Below are 27,864 nucleotides of genomic sequence, written 5' to 3'. Positions count from 1 at the left end.
AGTATGAGAAAGGAGGCACTAGAGTACAAGAGGCTAGCCAAGGATCTACCAGGCCTGGCAGTCCTGTGAGTGTCCAGCCACTAGGGAGACATCAGAAGGAGTGGACTAAAGAAGCTGAGGGGTACAGTGCCACTGAGGTCACGCAAGGCAGCTAAGTAAGAGGGACAAGTGACCCAAAGGAATAGGAGGCAATTATGAGTCAGCAACACACCATTGAGAGAGCCCACAGAGAAAGATGAGAGACAAAACCTGCTGGAGGCCAACCCCAAAGGGAGATAGAAGACCTAGCAGAGAGAGTTTTCTATATTCTGAGGCAGGTGACATGGGGAGGCCATTCCCAGTGTGGTTGCTTGTTGAGGAGAGCAAACTCTCAAAGACTATCTAATCAGATGAGTCTGTGGTAAAGATGAGACTCCAACTTGGCTATATGCTAGCAACCTCTGGCCAAAGAGACATGGTGGTGGGGTCTGGGTGTCAATTATGTGCTTTTAGTGTTTAGATTAAAACAGTTTAAAAATTAGGAAAGATGTATCATGATCAATAGAACTAGAGTCAGAGTGTCAATGTTGTTTGGGAGGAATGTTACTGATGGGACACCAGTGGAAGAGGGAACATGGAGAGTTAGGCTGGGGAGTTAGCCACATGTACCAAGTAGTGGTTAGGGTTTAATAAAATTTCACTTGTTCAACTTAAACTGCATTCAGCATCATGTTTTGTTTATGGGTGTTCCTGTTTCACTTCAGAGCAATGAAAGCTTTTACAGTTACATCATCTGAAGATTTGTCTGCATTATTTTAGTTTTCTGCTCACTCCTTGTTCACATTTCCAAACAGATCAAAATGGCAAACTGAGCTAAATGTAGGTCTCTTAGATCCTCTGCCCACCTCAGTCTGGCTTTGCATTTTCACTCCACATTATCTCTATCAATCTGCAATTGGCTGGCTAGATATACTCTGCTTCCTAACATATTTCATACTGTAGCTGAATATTCGTGCTCAAATAATTATCTCCATGACAGCTGGGCTGTGAAACTGTTTCTGAACTTCAAGGACCAGAACTTTAACTAGTGTTGAAGCAACACACATCCATTGACTAATGCAGCTATGCTGATTTACATTTGCCAGGGATCCTGCATCAAAATTTTAAACCATTTTATTAATATTTAGTTTATGCATATCCTTACTATCTACCCTCATGCTTTTCGATTGGCTTATGGAGGATATACATGGTTTCGTAGTTCACAGCCCATCACTAACTAGATTTTGACGCAAGTATTTACTCATGCAAGGAGTTAGAAGGCCTAATTTGAGTGCTTTTTTGAGAGAGAGAGAAAGAGAGCGATTTGAACACTTATGGATATGTAAGGAGGGAAAGTATTTGAAACTAGTGAGGTGCAGTGGCTGAGTGATTAAAGGTACTTAACTACAACCGTGAAGGACATGTGTTTGAATCTCTCTCAATCTCACACTGAAAAGTCACCTCCAAAATGGGTCAAAGGCAGTTGGGCATGATGCTGGTCACATCATTCCCTTGTCTACTGCTGATTATGAAACTGAGGAGCTTTAATGTATCAGCCTGATGAGCTACTGGCTCAGGAGAACTGTGACTTGACTAATCTTCTCCACTACATGAAGTCAGAAGAACACAGACTGAAGGAGCTTAGAAGGAGATGATAATCAGTCTATAAATATCTTCTAGGTAACTATGCAGGGGAGAAAAAACAAACAAACAAAAAAAACAACTGTTCATAGACTCAGTAGCTGGAGGATTTTTCACAGTCTCAACACAAGGAGCAAGAGCCTAAACCTAAAGAAAGAAAAAGTTGGTTAGATGTTTGGACATTTGTGAGAGTAAGAGCAATTAGGCAGTAAAATGGACACCTATGGGAGGCGAATGATACTGTCACTTGCAGATGTTAAGAATCCCTGGGATACACAACAATGGAGATGATGTAGCATTGGTAGTTCTCAAATACTTCAATGGAACTCCGATACCATCATGATGGCCCATTAGAAATAGATGTATTTTGTAATCTTAAAATAGGGACCATTTCATTGCCTACCATCATCTTTTACTGGTTAGGCAAGTAGCAAGCTCACTTCTGTTTTCTGCTCAACTCGTTTGTTTTGTTACTTCATCCTCTAAAGCCCTCACACCCTCATTTGCATGTCTTATCCACATTTAGGGTGTCAACAACTTCCCCGAAGAGGGAAGGTCACTTTTTATCTAGCCAGAATCCCTTTGTCTTCTCACTTCCTAGTCTTTTCACCCTGCTTCAGTTCAGTAACCTGAAGGCAATAGCTCAGGCATTAGCCCTTAACCTACAACTCTTGGGTGTTTACTGCAGGGTGGCTTATCTCAAGGCAATCTTTGTCCTTCCTGCTTGTTTTCCTTACAGTCCACTATTAAACTAAACTATATTCCTACAGTAAACCTCCCAATAACCAGGTCAAACACAATATTCATAAGTTTATAGGGCGGCCTGTGGTAAGGTGAGATTTTGGGTAATATTTTTGATTCCAATGCATGCCTCAGTTTTCCTCGGTGGTTTGCATTGCTATGCATGGAGTGTAAAGGGTTAAATGCGGTTCTTGGGGCACAGCATGACACATGAGGTGTTGGTTCACATAACTGTCTGGGATGGTAGAAAAGGCCTGACTGAAACTGATCCATATCAATAGAGGAGCCAGAAAGACAATGGGAACCCCAGGAACTGAACAACTGATACAGGAAACTCCAGCAGGCAAAACATGTGAACACACCATGGGTCTGCAGGAGGAAGACAATGGATCAAGAAGTAACAGCAGAAGAGGTTAAGAGCTGGCACAGCAACTCTCAACTAGCACTGACAGAGTGAGAGACACACACATACTGCACCAAAATGGATTCTGCGGCAGCTTGGCTAGGCAGAGCCCTGAGGTTGGGCAGAACTCAGTCTTCACCTTTGCTTCTCTGCACTAGACGTGTTCAGGACTTTCCCAGTGCTGTATTCTTGACTGACTAATAAGCCTTTCCTTTGTTTTGATAAGGCTGGCCTGGTGTCACCACAATACATGCTGAGGTGCACAGATCCTTGAGGAAAGGCAAAAGTCTCTGGTATTCAGAAGACTCTCTCAGCTTGGACTCGCTGGGCAGAGCTCACAGTGTGAAAAGAGCACGTGCTTGGAGCCTGGAGGCATCTGGCTTAAGCATTGAGGCTGCATGGCCTATCCTTAAAGACTGGCCCACTGCAGGGGTTCCTCCAACAGATGTTTAAAGATTGGGTTATCAGCTTCATTGATCCGATGACACAGCTCCCACATCTGTCCACAGTGTGTTGTGTTCTTATTAAATGTCTTCATTCCACGAAAAGAGTATGGGATTTCACTGCGTGGGACAAAAATTTAAAAGCGTGGAAATTTTAAATTGAATTGTCAGCGAAAAAGCTTTGACAGCTAATTTTTTTTTTTTTTTTTTTTTTTTTTTTTTTTAAGATGTAGGAATAGCTTCCAAGTGAAGTGATGGGAGCACCCATTTCTTTGGGAAGGATTTAAACTTAGACTTGACAGAAATTGAGAAAATGTACAAATGATGATCATTCTCACTGGAAGAGGAGATGAAAAATAAATTGACTTGATTCTATTACTCTCTTCTAATTCTTTGTTGGTGTTTTGGCATTGTGGACTACCATAGGCTTTAGTAAAGTGGTTTATATATTGAGCACAGCAGGGGGAATGGACCATCAGGGAAGATCAGGATGGCTGCAATGCAATTTTTGTGCATATGCAATTTTTACGAGGTGGTGAGTTGAGAGCGGTTGGGAATCTACCACACATGACAAACTTGAGTAACAAGCATGGCCTTCTCTAGTGACAGCATAAAAATGGCTTGACTATTTATATGGCCATATTTTGCAGGTCTGTAGAGATCTGAGCTTATATTAGAGGAAGGATTAGTTCATGTTTCTATGGCAACCATTACTACTTATAAAGCCTGTTTAACAATAGAGCTTGTGACCCGTACCTCATTCAGGTGAACTACCTCCAAGCTGCCACCACTGACAATTTTTCAACTGACTTTAATCTTTAGCAGACACCAGTGAATTATCCTGACAACACCTCTAATAGGAGGAAGAGAATCAATGGGTGCTGATGGATAACTAGTTAGCACGATGGCATGACAGTTAGAAGGTTACAATGCACCCTGGTAAATCTTAATGAGGCAGTTTTCATATGGTAGAACATACAAGTTTTGGCCCTGATTTAGAAAAGTATTTAAATATGTGCTTCAGCACAAACGTGTGTTTGTGGTTTCCTGATTCAAGGTCACTTGGCCCGATTCTCCTCTCACTTATACACCATTTACACACTAGTGTGGCTCACACTGAAGTCAATGGAAGTAGCGGAGAAACAGACCCAAAAATTTAAACTTTAAAATATTGCAGTGCTCACAGCTGTTCATTCACAAACACTTAGAGGCCAGAGGGATATTTTCTTGAGTAAATTTACCACTGTTCCCTATGATGAGAGTCTGCTTTGAAATTGAAAAGTTTTCATGTTCGATGGCCCACCTGACATCTTATTAATATTTATAATGAATACACAAAAAAGTTATCGCTTAGCTGAACTGAGAAACTGGTTGTCAGAATATATTTTCCTCTCTTCCTCAAGGAGGAAGGTTTTAAATAACTTTCAGAAGATGCTTAATGTGAAATTGACAGCATTTCTTGCCGTGTTGTGCATGGTAGTGCAATAAAATAGGATTAATGAAGCTGGCTAAATTTGATATTCGCCCTAGTGGCAAAAGCTAAGGTGAGACGTCGCTTTATAAATTGTTAGTTCTCTAGCCATAAAAGGCTCACTGAAGTGAAAAAAGTTACCAGAGCTAGAAGCACTGGCTCTGAATGGGGGCTCAAGGTGGTTTCTGTACATTATCATATTTTTTTCCAAATCCTCAAATCTGCTACTGTAGTTTATTAAAAAAATGCAGCAAGTTACAAACATTTTAAGATAATGTGAAGAGGGGATATATATATGAAATAGGTAAATACCCCTTCTTAAAGTTGTCAAAAATATATGTAATTATTTTTTTTAAATGCATCTTTGTATTTACCCACCAAACAAATAGAGTTTTCTCCCCAATATACCTCAGCCCTGGTCACCAGGGGCTAATTCATTCTCTGTATTCATTCAGGTCCTAATCCTGCAAAAACTTAAGCATATGCTTAACATCACAAGAATGTCATATGTAAGACAGAGGAGCTCTACTTGGCATTGGTGAGGTCTCAGCTGGAGTACTGTGTCCAGTTCTGGATACCACACTTTAGGAAAGAGATGGACAAATTGGAGAGGGTCCAGAAGAGAGTAACAGAAATGTTAAGAGGTATAGAAAACCTGACCCATGAGGAAAAGGTTAAAAAAGCTGGGTATGTTTAGTCTTGTGAAAAAGACTGAGGGGAGACCTAATAACAGCCTTCAAATATGTTATGGGCTGTTAAAATAAAGGATGGCACTCAAATGCTCTCCATGTCTGTAGGACAAGAAGAAATGGTCTTGATCTGCAGCAAGGGAGATTTAAATTAAATATTAAGAAAAACTTTTTAAATTATAAGGGTAGGTAATCTCTGGAATTGGTTTCCAAGGGAGATTGAATTCCCATCATTAGGAGGTTTTTAAGAACAGATTGGACAAACACCAGTCAGGGATGGTCTCTAGGTTGACTTGGTCCTTCCTCAGCACAGGAAGCTGAACTTGATAACTTGTGGAAGTCCCTGCTAGCCTTGCATTGACAGGATTCACATGCTAGGAGTGTTCCATTGAAGTTAACATGATTACTCCCAATAAGTAACGCTAAGAAAATGCGTAGATCTTTACAGAATCGGGGCCTCAGTCCTAAGCTTATCTGCTGTAACAGGCAATAAAGGAGCCACTTAATACCAACTGTGGAGGGGATTTTTACAAAGTATATGGATATCTACCCACTAGGAAATGGACTGAGACCACCAAACTGGCATCGCAAGGTAACAACTTCAAGTCACTGCCAAGTGGAATGGATTTGAATAAGTGACCTAGAGATGGGAGGTTGCTCTATGGAGCTACCAATCCTCTGTCTGAGTGAATGCGTTACTAACATAGCCACATTGCTGAGAATAGGTGAATTGCTTCCATGGCCAGTCACACGATACAAACAATTATTATTCAGGTGTAACAGACCAAAATTTGGCCCAGATTGTTTGCTCTGGAGGAGTATGGAAAGTGCAGGAGAGATGCACCAAAGTGAGAAGACAAGCCCTAAGGCAACTGTCTTTTTTAAAAATAACCCAAAGCAAAATAGGGTTCTTGTCTGTCTGATGTTTCCACTTGGCTTTAAGTTCTTCAAAGAAATAAGAAATGAGTTATCAAATCTAGATCTAGGATTGCTTTCAGATCTCTGTAAAATATAGACGCAATAGAGCGATGCTTCCTCTCCACAAGCATGTGAGCTTCAAACAGAACTGAAGGGGGAATAATGTCGAAGATAGAAAATAAAGCAAGCAAGGATGCCTTGACCATAAAGCCTCCCACAGGAATGTTGTAGAAAGGAAAAAAATAGCACTGGACCAGACCATCCCTTCTGCTTCCGTAGAGTTCAGTGGAGGCCCTTTCATGGGTCAGTAGATTTATGCAGACAAACTCCACAAGGGACACTGCAGCAAGAGAATGAAATGGTAGAAATTGTGCAAGTGTCTTTTGGGGAGCTTTGACCTATGGAGGACATGATCTGGCTATTGATAGTATATATAAAGAGTCATTTTTTTCCCTTTACTGGTAATACTAAAAAAATGACTTTATTCAAATATGAGTTGCGGAGATTTCATCCTGCTGGTGTTCCCACCAAGCCTGGTGCAAAAGAGAATGAGGGAAGTAGTCAGTTTTACTTTTTCTCCTTGGTCAGCAGCCATACAGCTTCACAAGGAAGCAAGGAGCTTATCTTAAAGAGCACAAAGGACATATGAGGGTCCTTACTCACTCGCCTCTGCTGGGGTTGGGGAAGTTACTCAAGTTCTATGACTCTTCTCCCTCCACCAGCTCCAGCTGCAGCTTAGGTGTGGGGAAGGAGAGAGTGTTGAATACAGAACCCCAGCCATCAGCCTCCCAAGGGGTTACTGGGATGTGGTGATTTTTACCCTTCAGACCCATCCCAACCAGATGCTAAGGGGAGGGTGATGCACCAGCCCAGTAATCCTTGTTGATAGCTCTTTTCAGGGACTTATAGCTCATTCAGTTTCCCCAGAATTCCATCAGCTGAGGAGGAACCCCCTCCCTGCTGAGACACTGGCTTCTGACATCAACGATATGTCACTGTGTCTTAAACCCACCGTAGCGAGTCTCAGAGCCCAGGTCTACAGACACGAGCCTGCGGTGCTCGTACTACGGTGCTAAAACCAGTATTGTAGACACTGTGGCTCAGGCTGGTGCAGGGCTCTAAAGACCATCCCCACTCCCCAGACTTCAGAGCCTGAGCTTCTACATAGCTGTTTTTGGTGCAGTACAGTAGCATAAGCCCCACAACCCTAAATCTATATACCTGGGCTCTGAAACTCGCTGCCATGGGGTTCTGCTTGCCCTAGCCCCCTGACTAACCTACAGCAGTCAGGGTGCAGTGTCATGAAGGCCCTATATAGCTTAGCTACCTCTGCAGCAAGTACATAGGAGGCAGTTTCACCTCCACAATAATAGAGCCCAGACCAACCAGGAAGTTGAGGGCTCTGTGCTGCAGGGGTACCTAGCGCAAAGATTCAATAAATTCCCCTTTGCATGAGCCTTTACTGTTTTATTTTATATATTATAGAGCCACAGATTAACATTTTCTGCTGCTCATGTACAATAGCAACATTTCCAAATAATTGCATTCAGGAAATGTTCACTATCAGCTATTTTCAGTTGTTTTATCACCAACAGTCATCAATTAATTAGGTTTGGCTCTACGGATACATGCATGCAACTATCATGGATTGAATAAGGACTGCTTGGTGCTTTTCATTCCCATATAGTGCAAGAAAGATAAGATTTGTTGTTTAACCTATGAGAAGTGGTCACATGGGGGTATAATGCAGTTTAACAAATCCACTTTTAATTCACACCTTTAATCCGAATTAATTTTCATGAGTGTCCCCATGTAGACAAGTCCCGTGTCTCATTTTCTAAAGGGATTTTAGGCACTTAGAAGCCTAAATCCCTTTAGAAAATGAAACTTAAAAATCAGTGACTGGTTGCAATGCTGAGTGCAGCAGTGCCAAAATACCTTTAAAAAAATCTGGGCCTTTACTCACCATTGTACAAAACGAGCAGCATTTTGCTCTACAAGACTTTATTTCTATACAAGCAAATTCTATAAGCATAGAAACCTATGTCTAGCTAAGACATTTTCTTGACCTCACTAATAGAAGCCCATTTTGTCAGGATAAATGCCTGCCTGTGGCATTTTGAGGGATATACATTTATTTTTATTTCACCATCTCTCCCCTTCATTGTTCTACTGCACACTCAGGGTAGGATATCCTAAATCTTGTTAAAATGAAAGTCAGGCAACAAGCATACAAAGCAAGACGTCTGAATGTGTGTAGGGACATAAAGTAGCCTGTCAATTCTGAATACTAAGTGTATATATTTTCTAAAAACAAATGTCAGCTAAATATGTGGTAGCTGGAGAAAATGTTTTTTCCTGGAAAAAAAAACCCCACAGGTTGCTATCTTTGATGGCCTCTTACTACCTTAGGCCTCTTGTTACCAAGGGCCAGGAGAGATCAGACCTTTATTTTTATATTATATGTACACCTCTACCCCGATATAATGTGACCCAATATAACACGAATTTGGATATAACACAGTAAAGCAGCACTCCAGAGGGGTGGGGCTGCACGCTCCGGCAGATCAAAGCAAGTTTGATATAATGCAGTTTCACCTATAATGCGGTAAGATATTTTGGCTCCTGGGGACAGTATCTGATGTATATATAGTAGGATCTGATTTTTTTTTTCTCCCCCAGCATCTCCTGAATAGACAGTGGAGCTATTAAAAAAATAAAAATCCTTCCTTGAAACCAGGAATCTGTTATATTTCCAGTGCTGAGTCAAGATATAGCAAAACAAGCATCTCTGTAGCAGAAGAATTGCACACTCAGAATGTCTATACTCAGAAGCTGGGGAAAAAGTTGCTGATTATTTCTGCTAGCTAGAAAGACATTTAAAAAAAACAGTTTAAAGTATACAGTAACAAGCCTGATCCTCAGCTGGTATAAGTAAGCAGAGCATCACTGCAATGGAGTGAGGCTAATTTATGCCAGCTCAGGCTCCATCTAATGAGTTTCAGAACACACAACTTAAAAACAGAAGCTCAAAGCAAGGAATATTACAGGGCTTGATTTTACAGTGTAAAAGCTATGGGACAGAGCCTCAGCAGGTATAAATCAAGCTGGTATCAGTGAAGCTATATCAATTTATTCCAGCCAAGGATCTGGATCATTATAGACTCATAGGTCAGAAGGGACCAATATGATCTTGGCAAATATCCTGCTTGTTAAGGCTAGATCCAGAAGTAGTATTTTATTCTGCATCTCGTTAGGAGCAATTTGATTATGTTTGAGTTCTGAATTGCTGACTTCTCTATTTATCACCCACAGTTCTGAAAATTGCTAATGTTGTTAAATAATGAGGGTTGGGAAAGGTGCGAAACAAAAATATCAGAAATTGCTTTTTGCGCTCCAAAAGTCCAGACTGAAAGTATTAGCAATCATTGGGTTCATTTGCTTTCCTCAGAGCAATCATACTGATCCCTTTTCTCTGTCAGAAATGGCATTGTGACCATTTTCTAGAGCAGACAGGGCCGGGTCTAACTTTTTTGCTGCCCCAAGCAAAAGAGGGGTGCCACTTCGCCGTACTCCCACCCCGCCAGCGCCCGCACTGCCTGTGCAAGCCCCCACTCCCCTCAGCGCCGTACAGCCCAAAGCCCTGCTCCCCCCCAACACCATGCAAGCCACCGCATCCCAGCACCATTCAAGCCCTGCCCCCCTGCCCCCCCAGCACCACGCTGCCCGAAGCCCCCACCCCCCGAGCGCCGAGCCTCCAAAACAAAACAAAAAAACCCCTCCAGCGCTGCCCCAATGAACCAAAAAAACCCGAGCGCTGCCCCTCCCATCCCCAAGTTGCCGCCCCAAGCACGTGCTTGATTGGCTGGTGCCTGGAGCTGGCCCTGAGTGCAGAAAATGCATTCGATATTGGCCACTGCCCCTGGAGACAGGAGACTGAGCTTAACAGACCAGTGGTCTGATCCCATATAGCAAACCCTGAGTTTCTGTAAAACCCTTTTAACTGCAGTAGTTGCTATGTTCATTGTGTTCTTTTATCTCTCCATTTAAAAGACTACTTTGGTTTAAAGAAAATCAAGCTATAATGAGATTTTCGCTGGAAGCTGGAGAGATTTCACCCAGTTAAAGGGTCAGAATGTGGATGGCCACTGAATTCCTGGCTGGAGCAGAGGATGTGGCATGACAAGGATCCTGTCCCCCACACCTCATGTATTTTAGAACAAGGTGTGTAGCTGCATTCCTAGCACTTTTCTAAGCGCAAGGACCTGGCTAGCCTGACTAACCACTTCCAAAGGGGCAGAGAAGCAGCAGTACCAGGAGCTAACTCTTTCTGGCACAGAAGCAGGTCCACTGTATCTCTGAGGGGCACAGCAACAGGAACATTCCCAGGTGGGTGCTCGGGGAAACACGGTCTCCCTCGGTCTCTTGCTGGAGTGGCCCATCTGCTCAGGACAGTGCCATAAAAGCACAATTGTGCTTCAAATTAGGAAAATGTGTTCTTTATGTCTAATATTCCAAAACCAGATAACTCACAAAGTATTCAAGCACTCTGGAGTGTAAAGCTTTTCTACATGACAGAGACAGAGGGAATGCAGTGTGAAAATAAACTAATTCTGTTTAGCTTCTAAAGCTTGAAAGCTACTAACAAGAGTAAATCCAATGAAAGATATTTTTATTAGCAGTTTGCTTAGCCTGTTCAGCAATGAGGCAGAACTAGGCAGCAATAACCTGTGGATGCTTTAGCTAGCCTCCTGCATCAGATTTCCATTTTTGCAGAAACATATCAAATCAGAGCTAAGTGTCTTGAGAAAATGTTCCCTGCCCTTAGAGGCTAATAGATCCCTCACTGGTAGGCAAAGAAAACCCAGCCTGACAGGGCCGGCTCCAGGCACCAGCAGAGCAAGCAGGTGCTTGAGGCGGCCAAGGAAAAGGGGCAGCATATCTGGGTCTTTGGTGGCAATTTGTCAGCAGGTCCCTCAATTCCTCTCCAAGGGAAGGACCTGCCGCTGAAGTTCCACCGAAGATGATCGCGACTTTGCCCACCTGCCGCTTGGGGCAGCAAAAACCCTGCACCTGGCCCTGCAGCCTGAGCTACCAGAAAAGCTTCCTTCCTAAATTTTATGCCTTTCCTACTCAGCATGCTGTCCCCCAAGGGTATGGTATAGTGCCATAATGTAGACACTTGCTACAGTGACGGAAGGGTTTTATTTTTTTTTTTAATCACTGTGATAAATCTACCCCTTCAAAAGGTGGTAGCTAAATTAACAGAAGAGTTCTTCCATCAACTTAGCTACATCTACAGTGGAGTAAGGTCAACCTAGATACGTTGTGCAAGACACAAAATTTTTCCCCCAATTCTGAGCAATGAAGCTAGGTTGAGCTAATTTTTAGGTCGAGATAGGCTCCATTAAGAGACTGGCACAAAATACTGCAAGGACACACCTCCCACTTGTTAAGCAGTCTCAGGGTATCCTCCCACTAGGATCTTGAAGATAGGTGATGTCTAGCACTTGGTTTGTCAAAGCCCCAAAGCTGACACAGGAGTCTCTCTCCTCTTTTTCTTAAAGTGAACAATGAGTTTTAAACTCAAAGCATTATAGGAATATTCTTATTCAAAATGATTTTATAAAATACTGTAAAATCTTCATGTACCTTTAAAGGAAAGGTGTATAGCTGGGAAATGTTTTTTAAAAAGTCTTTGTTTATTCTTTAATACATAGAAGTGGTGTAAGCTTAGAGATACACTGGATCCTCGCTAGAACGCGCGTCTATATAGTGCGAATTCGCATATAATGCAATTGCAGCCATGGATCCCAAATTTAATTACTTTAATTGCAATTCATTTTAAACACGGTCCTCGCTATAACGTGATCCCGTGCATGGATCCCAAATCCCGCATTTAGCGAGAGTCCGGTGTATTTGTAAATGTTTGGAATTTAAATGCAAGCCGCAAATAACTCCTGATACCACTGCTATCACTAATTATGCATAGAAGCCATGAGTGCATTATTATTAACTGAGGAATTAGTTATCTGGCAAGGCTTACACAACTCCTGACCAGCACAGAAAACCAAGAGTCACCTCGCCAAAGATGGTTAAGAATAAATTATTTAGGCTTGAAAGAATGTCTTTAAGGTTAGACAGGCTATTTTGAGAGCTACAAGACTTATGTATGTTATAAGGGTGATTTGAAAGAATTTCAACTCTGATTAAATTCTAATGAAAACTAAAATATTATTTCAGAAAATGGACTGAGTACAAGAGTTAAAACTAAACTTTAAAGATCTTCTGAGAGTTGCCTCCACAAGAACAAAGCAACAAATTGCCTCTTCATGAGCTGAAAATACTGCCAGATCCATGCATGAAGGTGTTAAGCCAAGGAAGGGAGTGAAAGCAGCTAATATTAAAATCCACCCCTAACCTATAAGGTGTTGCTCCAAAATCCATTTCTGAGGTGCTGCTACAACAGTCTTCCTATTGTCCCCTCAATCTGTTCTTCCAGAGGTAAAAGTTCCCGGGTTGCTAAGGAAACACTATAGGACATGGATATAATCTTCCAATAAAGTAATTGACACTTTGTTTTGGAAAGAATACTTCCTGTACCTTTTTATTGATATACACTGTATTTTGGGATTATTAGTTATCCTAAACAAGGCACACACACCCTGAGAAAAAATCCCTTATTGCAAGTTAAAGAGTATTTAAAATCACTTGAACTATATGCTATTGTAGTTTAAGAGAAGCAATTTGTTCCAAGTAGCCAGTTTGCAACAAATTGCTGACAGCAGTTCTTAAATTGCTTTAAACCATCACACACACCGAGCATACATATATTAAACACACATACTATATTTATGCTGAACTATAATTAAAAGAATATTAAATCCATTGCTACTTTTAAAAAAAGCACACTGCTGCTATTCAGTTCCTGGTCAGTCAGCTCCGCTCCAGCTCTCTTTTCTCTCTCTGCAACAGTTTTTCTTTGGCTTCTCTTGCTGGCTTTCCCAGCTCTTCCTGCACACCTCTCTCCTTCTCAGACACAGTCTCTGGACTTGGAAACTGTTGCTGGCAGCTGGCCTGTTATGCTACATTGTAGCTCTTTCTTTATACCTTCCTATTCTTAGACAGTTACCTCACTCATACATGCTCCGTCTTGACCACTATCTCAGAATTCTGATTGACAACTATTGAGTATGTGCAGGAAGAGGTCAGTTAGCTGGTCAGATCCCACTCATACCAGTCACAAATTGTTTTAAAGGTCAGATGTCAATCTTGCATCCACACAGCTCTTTGCCAGGATGCTTAAGAAAAAGAAAATCCTAAATTCATACTGAGCATGCTCAAGGTCCACAGCTCTCATCTCAGGGTGGAATGACTTTTGCTTATTCAGAATGGAGATCAGAAATACAAAGTAAAGACTGGAGAATTTTTTCCTCTAGTAATTGTGGGTTGTGTCTTCCACCTCCAGTAAAATGATAAGAAGGAGACAAGTGTAAATCTCTCTTTTAGGCAGGCAGCACTCTCAGCTTCCATCTCTCAACTTTGACAGCACTTCTGTCTCAATATTCTCATTTCTTTCAAGCAAGCAAACAGCAGCAAGACAAAGAACAACACAGCATCAAGAAGGAACAATCACTGATTCTGCCACATAATAATATCACCAACACTTCAACAGCAAAGCACTGCCAAGGAATTAGATTTACCCTGGTGTTGATTTTAACAGTATATTGAAATGGTTTAAACTATATCCTCCTGGAAAGGGGCAAAAGTTAAATGGAGAAAAATAGCAAATGACAGTTGAAATTAATATTCTTAGGCAAATTAATGAATCTTATTTCAAGACAGCTCCTTGAATGGCTTCTTTTGAATAACTTATTTAAATACTTTCATTAGTTTCATAAGGCTTAGTCAAGACCACACTGTTACCTATTTATAAACTGTTATCCATTATGAACTAAACAGGCAACACCTACCCCTTAAACAAAAAGTCCTTTGCCCATCTAGTATTCATTAGAACAGAACTAGGTGTTAATTTAACAACTGATTTGTTTGATCTTGACTTTCCTAGAGAAGAGCAGTACCACCAGAAGTGGGCTTATGAAGATATAATCTCTATTAAAAGCTGTCCATGGAAAGGCATACCTGTGAACTGCTGGGTCATGTTGGGGGAGCAGACCTCACTTGATGGTTGTGGTGGCAATTCAGGTAAGGACAAGCATGGAATTAGGCACCAGTCCAAAGATGAAGCTGGTGCTGGAGTCAAGGGACCAAGCTGAAGGTCAGCACCCAAAGGGTAAGTTATCTCTGATGTTGGTTGTGTTGTACCATGGGTACTGTGCAATGTAATTGGTTATGTTTTAGCTATATGCAGTGTATGTTTTATAGTAAGAATTAAGGTATTAGAATAAATGAATAGGACAGTGAATACTAGTATTGGCCATTTTCTTTTTATTCATGCCTTGCAAGTAACAGACAGGATCTTGTCTGTGTCCATGTTACTTAGATTAGAGGAGTTTCGAAGGCCTAGGCCCCAATGTAGGAAAAAAGATAGTTGCAAGATTTAGTAAGGCCTAATTTATGATGCCTTTTTTTGTTCAACATAAAACACTGCTATGTGTTACCTTTTGAATGTCTCTGTAAAGAACTGTTTGTGTGAATGAGGAATGCATGCATCAGGAAAAGATAAGCTGTGAAGACCATTGTTAAAGCCAGATGGCCAAGGGAGGAGTGAAGAGACTTAAAGATGCCAGAGAACCATCAACAAGCATCCATGGTTGAGAAGGGGCCAACTGATGACCCTGAGGTAAAAGGCTGGCACCCTTATGTCATAAACAGATAGCTAAGGGTTAATGTTTCTTTTACCTGTAAAGGGTTAACAAAGGGAACCAAACACCTGACCAGAGAACCAATCAGGAAACTGGATTTTTCAAAGCTCAGGGAGGGAATTTTTGGGTGTGTTCCTTTGTCTGTGTCTCTGTTGCTCTCTCGGCTCTAAGAGTGATCTCTCTATCTTCAGGCTTTCTAATCTTCTGTTTCCCAGTTGTAAGTACAGGTATAAGACAATATAGGTTTTTATATTGTTTTTGTATTTACATGTGTGTAGTTGCTGGAATGTGTTTTAGAATTGTATTTCTTTTTTGTGGACCGTAAGCTGGCTGTTTATTCATTTTTCTTTTAAGCGGGAGTTAACCCTGCTATATTGTCACCTTGATACAGGTGAGACCATTTTTATGTGCTCTTTTCTTTGCGGTTTTTAATATAAAGCTTTCTTTTTTTTAAAACCTGTTGGATTTTTTCCTCTGGTTAAGGCTAAGGAACGAAGGGAGGAGAAAATCTCTTGTGTTAGAGTTACAAGAAGCTTTGCATTTTGCAGGGACTCTGACAGTGAGGGAACCGTGAGAGAAACCTGATCTCTCTGTGTTGTGTTTCAGGAAATTGAAATCCGCAGGGTAATCTCCTAGTGTACCCAGGGCAGGAAGATCTGGCAGGAGGTAAAGAGGGGGAAGGGAAGGGGGGAAGGGAAGTGGGTTATTTCCCTTTGTTGTGAGACTCAGGGCATCTGAGTCTTGGGGTCCCCAGGGAAGGTTTTGGGGAGACCACAGTGAGTCAGACACTGGAATTTCTGGCTGGTGGCAGCGCTATCAGATCTAAGCTGGTAATTAAGCTTGGAGATTTCATGCAGGCACCCACATTTTGGACGCTAAGGTTCAGAATTGGACTTATGCTTTATAACACCTTAAAACACAAGATAATTGATTAAATCGAAACCACACAGGATGACCCTCCCGGAGGTGTTTTGGGCCATCAGAAGATGACACCAATTAAGGAGTAACCGGTCATAAACTGAAACAGCAAAATCCATAGATTTCAACAGAGAAAAAGAACTACCAGAACAGGGTGCTTTGCCATGGGGCTTTGGGTTCGTCTTGCCAACAGCTCCAGGAGAATTGGATCACAACCGACAGAGCCTGGCTCCCCTCTGCAACCAATCTTGCCGGCCACTAGATCGATTCAGACTCTGGCCTGGTAACTATAAACATCAACTGCTGGGACTGTGTGCATGGTGTGTGTGTGTGTGTGTGAGTGACTGAAAAGCACATGCTAACTGCTGTATTCTCAATAAATGCGGCATGTTGCCTTTTCCCCTATAAAAAGATCCTATGTGCTTTATAACAAAGAAAAAGGAACCCTGATGCATATGCTGTGAGACTGTCCAGTATCAGGTAGCGGTGGATAGAAAATAATGCTTGGCTTCAGCAGTCAAACCTCAGCTGAAAATTGCATTCAAAGATATTTACCTACTAAGCTGATTTAACTACATCATGAAAGCTTTGGTTCTTAAAGGCTACAATGATTATTGTTGGGATGGTGCCGAATTGGTGTGGCCATACTGAATGAATGGTGAGAACATGGTTTAACGTGACTGAACTGTGAAAGAGGATTCTGGGAGCAAAATCCTTCTCTTAGCGTCAGGCACATAACAGAGGTGAAACTGACTGGCTCCATGCTGCGTGTATGATCAATACTGATCTTTGAGTCAGTAAATATGTCTACTTGAAAGAAAACAACACATGTAGAACAGCCTGAGTGCAGCATGGGCTGACCAGGACATCTTAACACTGTTGAAGGACATCACACAGGGGGCTGAATGTGGGGTAATGTTCAGTTGGCACCACTCTTCAGTCTCCTCCTAAAGTATTAAGTAAAAATTAGTAGCCACACAAGTAGAACTGTGAACCAGAAGGGTTTCCAGGCAGCCAATGCCTTGCCTTGGAGGGAATGCGAGACAGACCAGAGGGTTGAGGAGACCAAACTTGGAGAGAAGATGTCTTCCACAGAATTCTCTGTTTGCCAAGCAAGAACTGTGTGAGGCTAGCACAGGGCCTGTTTGTGAAAGAGAGGTTTGCTAAGAGGTATGAGGGGTAGGGTTGGTAACTAACCACATCAGAAGGTAGACTCTGCAGAAGATCTGATAGGTAAGGTCCCAGGGGAATCAAGACTAAGGGGAAAAACAACTGAGGAGAGTTGGCAATTTTTCAAAGGGACACTATTAAGGGCCCCAAAGAAAGCTATTCCGCTGGGTAAGAAAGATAGAAAATGTGGCAAAAGACCACCTTGGCTTAACCACAAGATCGTAAAAACCTGGAGTCATAAAAAATGGAAACTAGGACAAATTTACAAAGGATGAATATAGGCAAACAACGCAGGAATGCAGGGGCAAGATTAGAAAGGCAAAGGCACAAAATGAGTTAAAACTACCTACAGGAATAAAGGGAAATAAGACGACTTTTTATCAATACATTAGAAGCAAGAGGAAGATTAAGGACAGGATAGGCCCACTGCACAGAGAAAGAGAGAGAGAAACAGGAAACTTGGACATGGCAGAGGTGCTTAATGACTTCTTTGTTTCAGTCTTCACTGAGAAGTCTGAAGGAAAGCCTAACACAGGGCTGGTCTACACTACGGGGTAAAATTAATTTTAGATACGCAATTTCAGCTATATGAATAACGTAGCTGAAGTCGAATATCTAAAATCGATTTACTCACCCGTCCTCACCGCGCGGGATCGATGTCCGCGGCTCGCCATGTGGATTCCGGAACTCCATTGGGGTTGGTGGAGTTCTGGAATCGATATAAGCGTGCTCAGGGATCGATATATCCTGTCTAGATTAGACGCGATATATCGATCCCCGAGCAATTGATTTTAACGCACCGATACGGCGCATAGTCTAGACGTGGCCACAGTGAATGCTAATGGGAAGGGGGTAGGTTTAGAAGAGAAAATAAAAAAAGAACAAGTTAAAAATCACTTAGAAAAGTTAGATGCCTGCAAGTCACCAGGGTCTGATGAAATGCATCCTAGAATACTCAAGAAGCTAGTAGAGGAGGTATTTGAGCCTCTAGCTATTATCTTTGGAATGAGACAGGAGAGATTCCAGAAGACTGGAAAAGGGCAAATATAGTGCCCATCTATAAAAAGGGAAATAAAAACAACCCAGGAAACTACAGACCAGTTAGTTTAACTTCTGTGCCAGGGAAGATAATGGAGCAAATAATTAAGAAAACCATCTGCAAACACTTAGAAGGTGGTAAGGTGATAGGGAATAGCCAGCATGGATTTTTAAAGAACAAATTATGTTAAACCAATCTGATAGCTGGTGCCTGGAGCTGCCCCTGTCTGCAGGCAACTTTGGCCAAGAAAAAGCACACACAGGAATGCAGCAGTGAAAGTACCTTCCACCCCTGGTCCAACCCCCCTGGAGTGAACACACATACACACACCCCAGAAAAATACAGTGAATATAGGAAAGGGGAATATTTAATTTACATTGGGACGAAAGATGAAAAAACAACAGGGGAAAAGATAGGGGGAGCAGTAAAACAGGGTTGCATTCAACACAAGGTCCCACAGCCCCAGTGGTACCACAGTCTGAAAGGGGCAGCCATTGAGCAATGCATCTACACTCAGAGTTCAGGAGTCCTGGGCAAAGTTCCAGTCTAGTGGTGAGTCTTGGATGCTCCTGGTCATCTACAGCACCAGTAAACTTCCCACAACAAACCCGCTCTTCTACCATTCTCTGCACAGAGCAACAGTCTTCCCACTTAACTAGCTACAGCCTCCCTCCTTGTTCCCAATGCAAAGTAGGGCGACCAGATCGCAAGACTGAAATATCAGGACACATTGGGTGAGTGGTGGGGTGGGGGAAAGAAGACAAGACGGACACAGGTGCATAGCCCCGACCAGAGCCAGAGGCACACTGGTCCACCTGGCCCTGTGCTACCAGCGTGCCCTTTCCTGTTGGGGGTGGGCTCATGCTGCATCACACAGCTCCCCTGCTCAGCGCCCCCTGGATCCACTATGCCAGAGACCCCCTACAGCCCTCCCACCACAAATGCATAGTGTTGTACACACACATCCCCACCCAGCAACCCCCCACCCACAGTCCCACCACAGCTACCCAGCACCCCACACAGAAGCCCCTATTGGCTAGTTTCCCAATACACACAGATTTCCCCTCCCTCCCAGTGCCTTTCCCCACAGCCCCACTGCCACAACTACACAATGCCTCCACAGAGACCCCCAGTGCCCTGACACACACAGATCTCCCCCCTGCCCAGCACCCTCCAACAGGCGCCCACTGTTTAGCACCCCAAAACACACAAACCTCCCCCACTGCCCAGCACCCTCCACACCCTCCCAGCCCAGCACCCGCCACACACCTCCCAGACGCTCACTCCATCACACCCTGCCCCCTTCCCTGGCCTCACTCACCAGCCCTGCTGGGAGGTCTCTGGCTCTTAGGGTCAGAGAAGCAAGGGGAGTCTCCAGACTCTCCACAAGCTGCACCCACCACAAGCGTGAACTCCGTGGCTCCCATTGGCCAGGAAAAGCACCAATGGGAGCTGCCGGAGCGAGGATTGCAGGTGCCAGCAGCACGCAGACCCCCCCCCCAACCCTAAGAGCCAGAGGGACCTGCCAGGGGGCAGAGTGGGGAGTCCCAGCAGTCTCTCTTTCAGGCAGGCAGCACTCTCAGCTTCCATCTCTCAACTTTGACAGCACTTCTGTCTCAATATTCTCATTTCTTTCAAGCAAGCAAACAGCAGCAAGACAAAGAACAATACAGCATCAAGAAGGAACAATCACTGATTCTGCCACATAATAATATCACCAACACTTCAACAGCAAAGCACTGCAAAGGAATTAGATTTACCCTGGTGATGATTTTAACAGTATATTGAAATGGTTTAAACTATATCCTCCTGGAAAGGGGCAAAAGTTAAATGGAGAAAAATAGCAAATGACACTTGAAATTAATATTCTTAGGCAAATTAATGAATCTTATTTCAAGACAGCTCCTTGAATGGCTTCTTTTGAATAACTTATTTAAATACTTTCATAAGGCTTAGTTAAGCCCACACTGTTACCTATTTATAAACTGTTATCCATTACGAACTAAACAGGCAACACCTACCCCTTAAACAAAAAGTCCTTTGCCCATATATGAACTAGCTTAGTCATCTAGGATTCATTAGAACAGAACTAGGTGTTAATTTTACAACTGATTTGTTTGATCTTGACTTTCCTAGAGAAGAGCAGTACCACCAGAAGTGGGCCTATGAAGACATAATCTTTATTAAAAGCTGTCCATGGAAAGGCATACCTGTGAACTGCTGGGTCGTGTCGGGGGAGCAGACCTCACTTGATGGTTGTGGTGGCAATTCAGGTAATGACAAGCATGGAATCAGGCACCAATCCAAAGGTGAAGCTGATGTCAGAGTCAAGGGACCAAGCTGAAGGTCAACACCCAAAGGGTAAGTTGGAGTCAGTCAGAGATATAGCCAAGAGGCCATCAGAGCTAGGAGTTAAGAACCAGAATAGAGCAGGTAGGCTGGGACTGGAGCAGGGCATGGCACAATGGCTGGAGTAGAAAGCAGCTGTAAGTACAGATGTAGTACATGTAAAGCAGCTGCTGCAAGGCTGAAGTAGCAGCCAGTTGGTTCCCCTGCCCAACCAGGTAGTACAGACATTTGGAGAGGGCTCATTGGGTCCAGCTGAGCTTGCTGGGTAGCCTAGCGATCTGTCTGAGAACCAGCTGTGCTCCAGCAAGACCAAAGAGATTGTAATGGAAATAACCCTTGTTTATTCTTTCTCTTTTGTTTTCACTGATTTTGTTTTTCTTTCATGATGAAACAGGCATAGTTCACAACAGTGATTATTTGGCCTGTTTCAAACCATGGTGTCCCCTAAAGCGCAGCAAAGAACACTATGTGACTAAAATAGTGGGAGTCACTTTCCTGAATGGACATTAAGAGAGACAATTATTAAGATTGGGCCCCTAATGAAGGGGAACTCCGTTAGTCTGGAGTTCCTTGTGAAAGTGCTGAAGAGGATTGGTCACAGGTTTGAAAGAAACGCAGTGCCAAAGCATATTATGTAATGTTAAAAATGCTTCTCTGGATCTCAGGCTCCATTGAATACAACAAAAGATTTTATTCAAAATGTATTGGACACCACAGAGATTGCCCAAGATAAAGGCCTTACTCTCTGATGTTAGTTGGCCCTATAACAAAGAAAAAGGAACCCTGGTGCAGGTGCTGTGGGACTGTCCAGTATCCGGTAGCTGTGGATAGAAAATAATGCTTAGCTTCAGCAGTCAAACCTCAGCTGAAAATTGCATCCAAAGATATTTACCTGCCAAACTGGTTTAACTGCACCACAAAAGCTTTGGTTCTTAAAGGCTTCAATGATTATCAAGTGCATATGTTTTACAAAAATGGTTGGGTAGGCTTCTGCCCAAAACAGAGCAGTGGCATTTGGACTTGCTTGAGTAGCAGCCAAAGAAAGAATAGCTTATTGCTACTGTTAGTATATAGGCTTGTTTGTCAGCCTAAGATAGAATTTTGGGTTTGACTTTTTGATGCTCTTGTATCTTATCCCAGCGTGTGAACAAAGGACAAAGACACTGTGTGTGTTGCTTCTACCTGGCCACATGGGTTTGTTAGTATAATGGGAAGACATAAGGGATAGAACTAAAGGGTTACAGGGTATGTTGGGAGTGTAATATATGAGCATACACTGAAAGGCTGCCTGGCTTCTTTCTCAAGCGAAGGTCAAGCAACCACTTAGGAGGGGCAAAAGGGAACGAGAGAGGGGGAAGCGGAGAGGCATAAGAAACACTAAAAGCCAAAGAAAAGCCTGGCCTTGGCCAGAACACAACCTCACTCCTTACCCCTCCCGTGGGATACAAAAGAGGTGGGATGAAGACCCCAGACTCACGACCTTCCAAAACAGAACATGACAATAAGCTGTAAGGGGTGTGAGTAGAGGCATGCACTGCAGGTATATTTGGGCCTGCTAAGAAGGAGGAGGGTAGAATGGGGAACAGGGAGACAAGCAAGGCTCTGAGGAGTCAGAGCTGGGAACAGAACACTGGGAAACAGACTCTGCCGGTGTGTAGAACTATGCATATGCGTGCTTGGAATTAACCCGAATAAGTATAGCAATGCCTGCACTTCAGATTTCTGGTCTTCTGCCTTCTGTCTGAATGACAAGAACCAGAGGAGGAGGGCAAAAGAAAAGTTCTCCAACAGCCACAGAGATCAATTATATGAAGTTGAAGAAATTTGGACCCTGTTTCTAGATACATTTGGATAAAAATGTTGAGATAGCTCAAATAATGCCATGCTTCCATTCAACCTTACCCATCTGCTTTTTCACTCACCCCCAGTTCCCTCCCTCCCTCTATTTGTGTATGTCTTCTCTTATTGTATTACTGTTACTCACACCCTAACATATTATGTCTATGTAGCATTGCCTGGATTTGTTGTGTCTGGTCTTGCAACTTTGACAAGTTGTAAAATTGTGTAATTGCATAATTTTACTGGAGATCCTGTGAAGCATGCCATATTTGGAAACACACACAGCTATAAAACATTTACCTTTTTGAATCTTTCATTGTCTACTTCTTTACAAAAATCAGTCTCACCCACACAAGATTTGACCCCAGTCATTTCTTGGTTCTCGGGACAACAAATTTTAACAATTTTTAGAATAAAATTACTTGGTTCCCAACATCTTGAAAAAAACCTTTCTACCCACTATGGCCTTGCCTCCCTTCTCTCTCCTTATCTGAGACATTATCTCTTCCCATGCTCCTCCCTCTCTCCTCTCCTCCTGGCTTTGCTCACAATCCAGCCTTCCCCTGTAGACGTGGAGATGGCACATGATCACATGTCTGATTTGGGTCAATAAGACAGACACCTTCCTGTTCAAAAGCAGAGTTAAACTTTAATGGTGTTTAATGGGCAGGTGCTGGTGTTGGGGATTGGGCAGGGATGGGTGCTTGTTTAGTTGCAGCAGAAGAACTTCACATCATTGAGTGCTGTGTCATCCCCATGACCCTGGGATTCCTCCACCTTCGTCTGGATCCCACAAATGGCCCCAGAGCTGCACCGATTGCTCCATGGGCCAAAATCACCCCAGGAATGTGAGGTGCCCATCAGCCCGGTCCCATCTAAGCATTTGAACTGGATGTTGTTGGCCGCCGTGTCATCGCCCCATCCCTGGGGCAGTTCCACTCTCAGTGAGAAGGAGATCAGGTTGCCCTTGTTGCACCATTTGATCCCAGTCCAATCACCCCACCTGCCAGAGAAGAAAATAATTACCTGAGACTTACTCAGAATCTGCTACCCACCATGGGGCACTAGTCATCCTAGCTACTGTGCGCCAAGCCCAGTGTTCATAAGACACACAGCAGTGTCCTGAAAACAGGCCTGGAAGGACCTGGGGTATTTTGGTTTCTTTTTCTTGGGTAGTGTTATTTCTTGCTTGTATTTAACCTTCGAAATCTCAGAAGTGTCAAGCCTGGTCTTCCTTAGTTTTACTGGAGGACTCCCTGGGGGACTCATGAGATGAGCCTTGAGTGATAATTCGGGGAAATGTGTGTAGAATTTATCAGTTCTGGTTGATTTTACTGAGTTATGATGAAATGTTACTATGAAAAACTGCTATATCATAACTGTCTCTCTGTATGTGGATCCACCACTGCTGAGAGGACACGCACCAAATAGTCTCCAGACTGAAGACAATGAGGAGGTACTTAATATTAATGACAATGCTTTGACCATGCCAAAGTTATGCAAAAGAGTAACTGCATTCCAATGCAAAAATACTTCCTATTCTGTCTGAGGGGAAGGGTTTTTTTGAGCTGTGGAAAGTTACCAAACACAGAACAAAAAAATCAGCTAGGTGACCAGAACTCAGGAAGTATTTAAAGATGGGGAAAGAGTCAGACAGGAAGAGGAAGCAATGGGCAGGAGAGAGCAAGATCAGAGAAGCTGCAGAAGGGAACTCCATGAGAGAGAAGTCCTCTGGCATGTGATTCATGCTGAGTAAAACAAGGAGGGAGGACAGGATGGGATGATAGATGAAAATGTTTTGTTCGAATCAGGAGGTACGAGAGGTAGGGTTGATAACTAACCACATCAGAAGGATAATACGTAACTTGTATGTATCAGTGTGTGAAAGAGGGGTCACAGAGCGGCTGTCTGTCTGGCCTAGGGGGAAACGGAAAGTCACGCTACTTACTGAGCTGATCCGTTGTCATGGGCATACATGTATTAGTGTTCCTGTAGAGTCTATGGGATACTAGTACCGTGCTTTGACGACAGTAAAGCTGGACGAGTGCCTTCACCATGGAACCGAGTCTTTGGTCTTCTTGAGCAGTTCAGTCGAGGTCTGCTGTACCAGCTACCTGGCCAGAGCCAGTGCAACTCACAGCCATGGACTGACTACAGTCTCAATGGCAAAATCCCACTCGTTCCAATAGGGCCAGGATTTCACCCAAAGAATATGAAAGGATGTAGCGAAAAATTCCTTTTCCCACCCGCCAATTGCTGTAGATTTCACACTGAACTCAGGGGTTGGTATCGTTTCACTGGTTCTCTCCAGTCCTTCACAGCAACTTCCAGGGCACATAAGATCTGAATTTTAAACTGAAATGGCCAGCTGTGTCCATCATAAAGATGCAGGAACAGCTAATGCCCTATTTTAATTTTCCTTTGCAGATTACCACCAAACAAAGGGAATAGTCAGAGAAGAGACCCTGTGCAAATGGCATTGTTCATAGTTATTCTCTCTGCACTTGCAGAGCAGGAGGGATGGGAGAGAAACCAAAGAGCTACTCACGGCCCCACCGTGGACTCAGCAACGGAGCCGTCAGGCGAATGCCATTCAAAGCCGTGTCATCATATATTGTCCCGGAGCCTTGTTCAGGCTCCATCTAGGAGAGGGGTACAGGAGATGGTGGCACAGGTACAAATTGGGAGGAGAAGGGTTAGGAATCCCACCCCCAAGCCGATAAACCAGGGATTGGCAACCTTCAGCACACGGCCCCTTAGGGGAAGCAGCTGGTCGGGTGGGCCGGTTTGTTCACCTGCAGCTTCTGCAGGTTCAGCTGATTGCAGCTCCCACTGGCCATGGTTCACCATTCCAGGACAATGGGGGCTGTGGGAAACAGCATCCAGCACATCCCTTGGCCGATGCCACTTCCCGCAACCCCCAGTGGCCTGGAATGGTGAACCACAGGTAAACAAACCGCCCTGACTCGCCAATGGCTTTCCCTGATGGGCCGTGTGCCAAAGGTTGCTGATCCCTGATATAAAACCTACCAACTTCCTGTTATTAAATTAACTGCATTTTTTAAAAGAAAGGAAAATGTCCAGCAATGCAGGTCTCTCTCTCTCACACACACGGTGTGTGTCTCTGTCTCTGTCTGCCATGCTGTATCTCCTCCCTCCATTTGTGCTGCCTTGTAGACTGTGAGGCTATATTAACAACGTGTTAACCTTTGAGGGCTCAGCCGAGTGCTAGTTCATCATTTAGCAGTAAAAACAACGAGAAGTCCTTGTGGCACCTTAGAGACTAATAAATTTATTTGGCAATAAGCTTTCGTGGGCTAAAACCCACTTCATCTGATATGTTCTAGCCCACGAAAGCTTATGCCCAAATAAATTTGTTAGTCTCTAAGGTGCCACAAGGACTCCTCGTTGTTTTTGCTGCTACAGACTAACACGGCTACCACTCTGTCATTTAGCAGTAAGGCATTCCCTGGGAAATATCCCACCCGCTTCCACCCTCTGATTCCACCACCTCAACCATGCCTCACAATCATCATTGTATGTGTATATATGTAGATATAGATACACACACACACACACACTCTGTCAGGCAGAGACCCTGGATCCCAGCTGGGAACAGTGAGCAGGCTGCTTCTACCCATAACCCCCACACTGGATTTCCACTCTTGCAGCAACACACAGACTCACAGCAGTTAGAGAGGGGAGATATCCAGGCTGGATTTAACTGCAGTGGTGATGGGACTCCCCCTCATTCCTTTACTCCACAGACTAACTTCCTTCTCTGGCAGGGAAACCTGAGGCCTAGTCTACATTAGAATAGTTTTGCTGTTCTAGCCTTACTATGCCCTCCTTGTGTAGCCATAACTGTAGTAGCAAAAAAATACTTTTGCTGGTATAGCTTATTCCAGTTTCGTGAGCAACATATGCTGTCCTGGCAACAGCACTTTGGGCACAACTACTAGGATTTTGCCAGCAAAGAAATATTTTCAAAAAATGAAAATAAATCACACTCTTAACAGGCATAGCTCTGCTGGCAAAACTTTCTAGTGGAGGCCTCCCTCAGAATGAGTTTCAAGTAAAACGTCCTTCGCTCATTTTATTCTCTTCCTCCTACTCGCTCCCCACCCCCTTTCATGTTAACACCTTTCAGATGCTTACAGACAGTGGTCACATCCTCACCTCCTACTCGTGGCTCACCCGAGCCAGACAGATTTAGCTCTTTTCATATTGTCTCCTAACTCTGCCTCTACACCCCCTGGCCCTTTCTGCTTTGATGGATGTTTCTGGTTCAGCCCAAAGCAAAGCCCCATTAACCCAATTGTGTTATCATCATCTTTCTGCCCCAGCTCTGGGGTCACAGATATCCCATACCCCACACGATATAATAAACTCAGTGGCCCTGTATGCCAATGGCTGACCAGAGTCTGAGGAAGAGAGGATTTTGAAAAACCCAGAAACAGCCTTGAGTCAAGAGAAGTTCTTGCTGAGTGACTGGGTGATGAGTGGCTGGGGGGTTGAGGCAGTAGCAAGTTGCTGGGAAGAATTTTACCTGCAGCTGAAATCCATTTGCGAATCCACGAGGGCAAAGCTCCTTTTACCCCATCATCCTCCATTGGATACAGTGATGGTGTCAGCGTACCTACATGCCCCTGCATCTTGGAAGCAGCAGAAGAGAAGCAGACAGAGCCCTGCATGGATGAGGGACTGCATGGTGAAGTATCAGCTCTGGAGCTACCCAGGGAGAAGCTTGTAAACGATTAGCAGCCCCAGGCACCAGGGAGCTTTATGCCCAGGAAAGCTGGGCTGAGTTTCCTTTCTGGCCTGGTGCTAAATCATTTTGGGAGCAATCACTGAATGCCATGTCCCTGCACCTGGACACTGACCCAACCACTCCTTGCACACAAAGGGCTCATCATTCCCCAGTGAGACAATTCTCAGAAATAAATGCACAGTATGTACTAACCAATAAGGCCTGGTTAGAGTCCTTTGCTCTTTGTTTGCTTATATTTTTGCAGGTTAACCTATAAATTTATGGAAGCAAGAAGTAAGCTGGGAAGTTTGCTTCATTTTGCTGCTTCTGGACTTGTTTGCTATGAAATTATTCGACCTGTTTGTGCCATAGGACCCTATCCAAAGAATAAACCAGAGGATTCTTAAATTACTCAAATTTTAATACAATGAACACCCTTATTAGGGGCACAATTATTAGAACGTAAGAATGGCCATGCTGGGTCAAACTAAGGGCCCATTTAGCCCACCCAGTATTCTGTTTTTAATAGTGGCCAAAGCCAGGTGCTTCAAAGAGAATAAACAGAACAGGCAATAATCAAGTGATCCAATTTTTGTTGCCCATTCCCAACTCCTGGCAAACAGAGGTTAGGGACACCATTCCATTCCATC

At 43.5% G+C, this 27,864-nt stretch overlaps 1 pseudogene; it reads right to left on the bottom strand.

Annotated features, from left to right (window-relative positions):
* Positions 1-23,172: 23,172 nt before the first annotated feature.
* Positions 23,173-27,864, bottom strand: part of LOC116830979 (vitelline membrane outer layer protein 1-like) — a 15,686-nt pseudogene continuing 10,994 nt past the window's right edge.

The sequence above is a fragment of the Chelonoidis abingdonii genome, chromosome 1 (assembly GCF_003597395.2).
Source record: "Chelonoidis abingdonii isolate Lonesome George chromosome 1, CheloAbing_2.0, whole genome shotgun sequence".
Lineage (NCBI taxonomy): Eukaryota > Metazoa > Chordata > Testudines > Testudinidae > Chelonoidis > Chelonoidis abingdonii.
The sequence above is the reverse complement of the archived record's forward strand: the minus strand, read 5'-3'. Positions and strand labels throughout refer to the sequence as shown.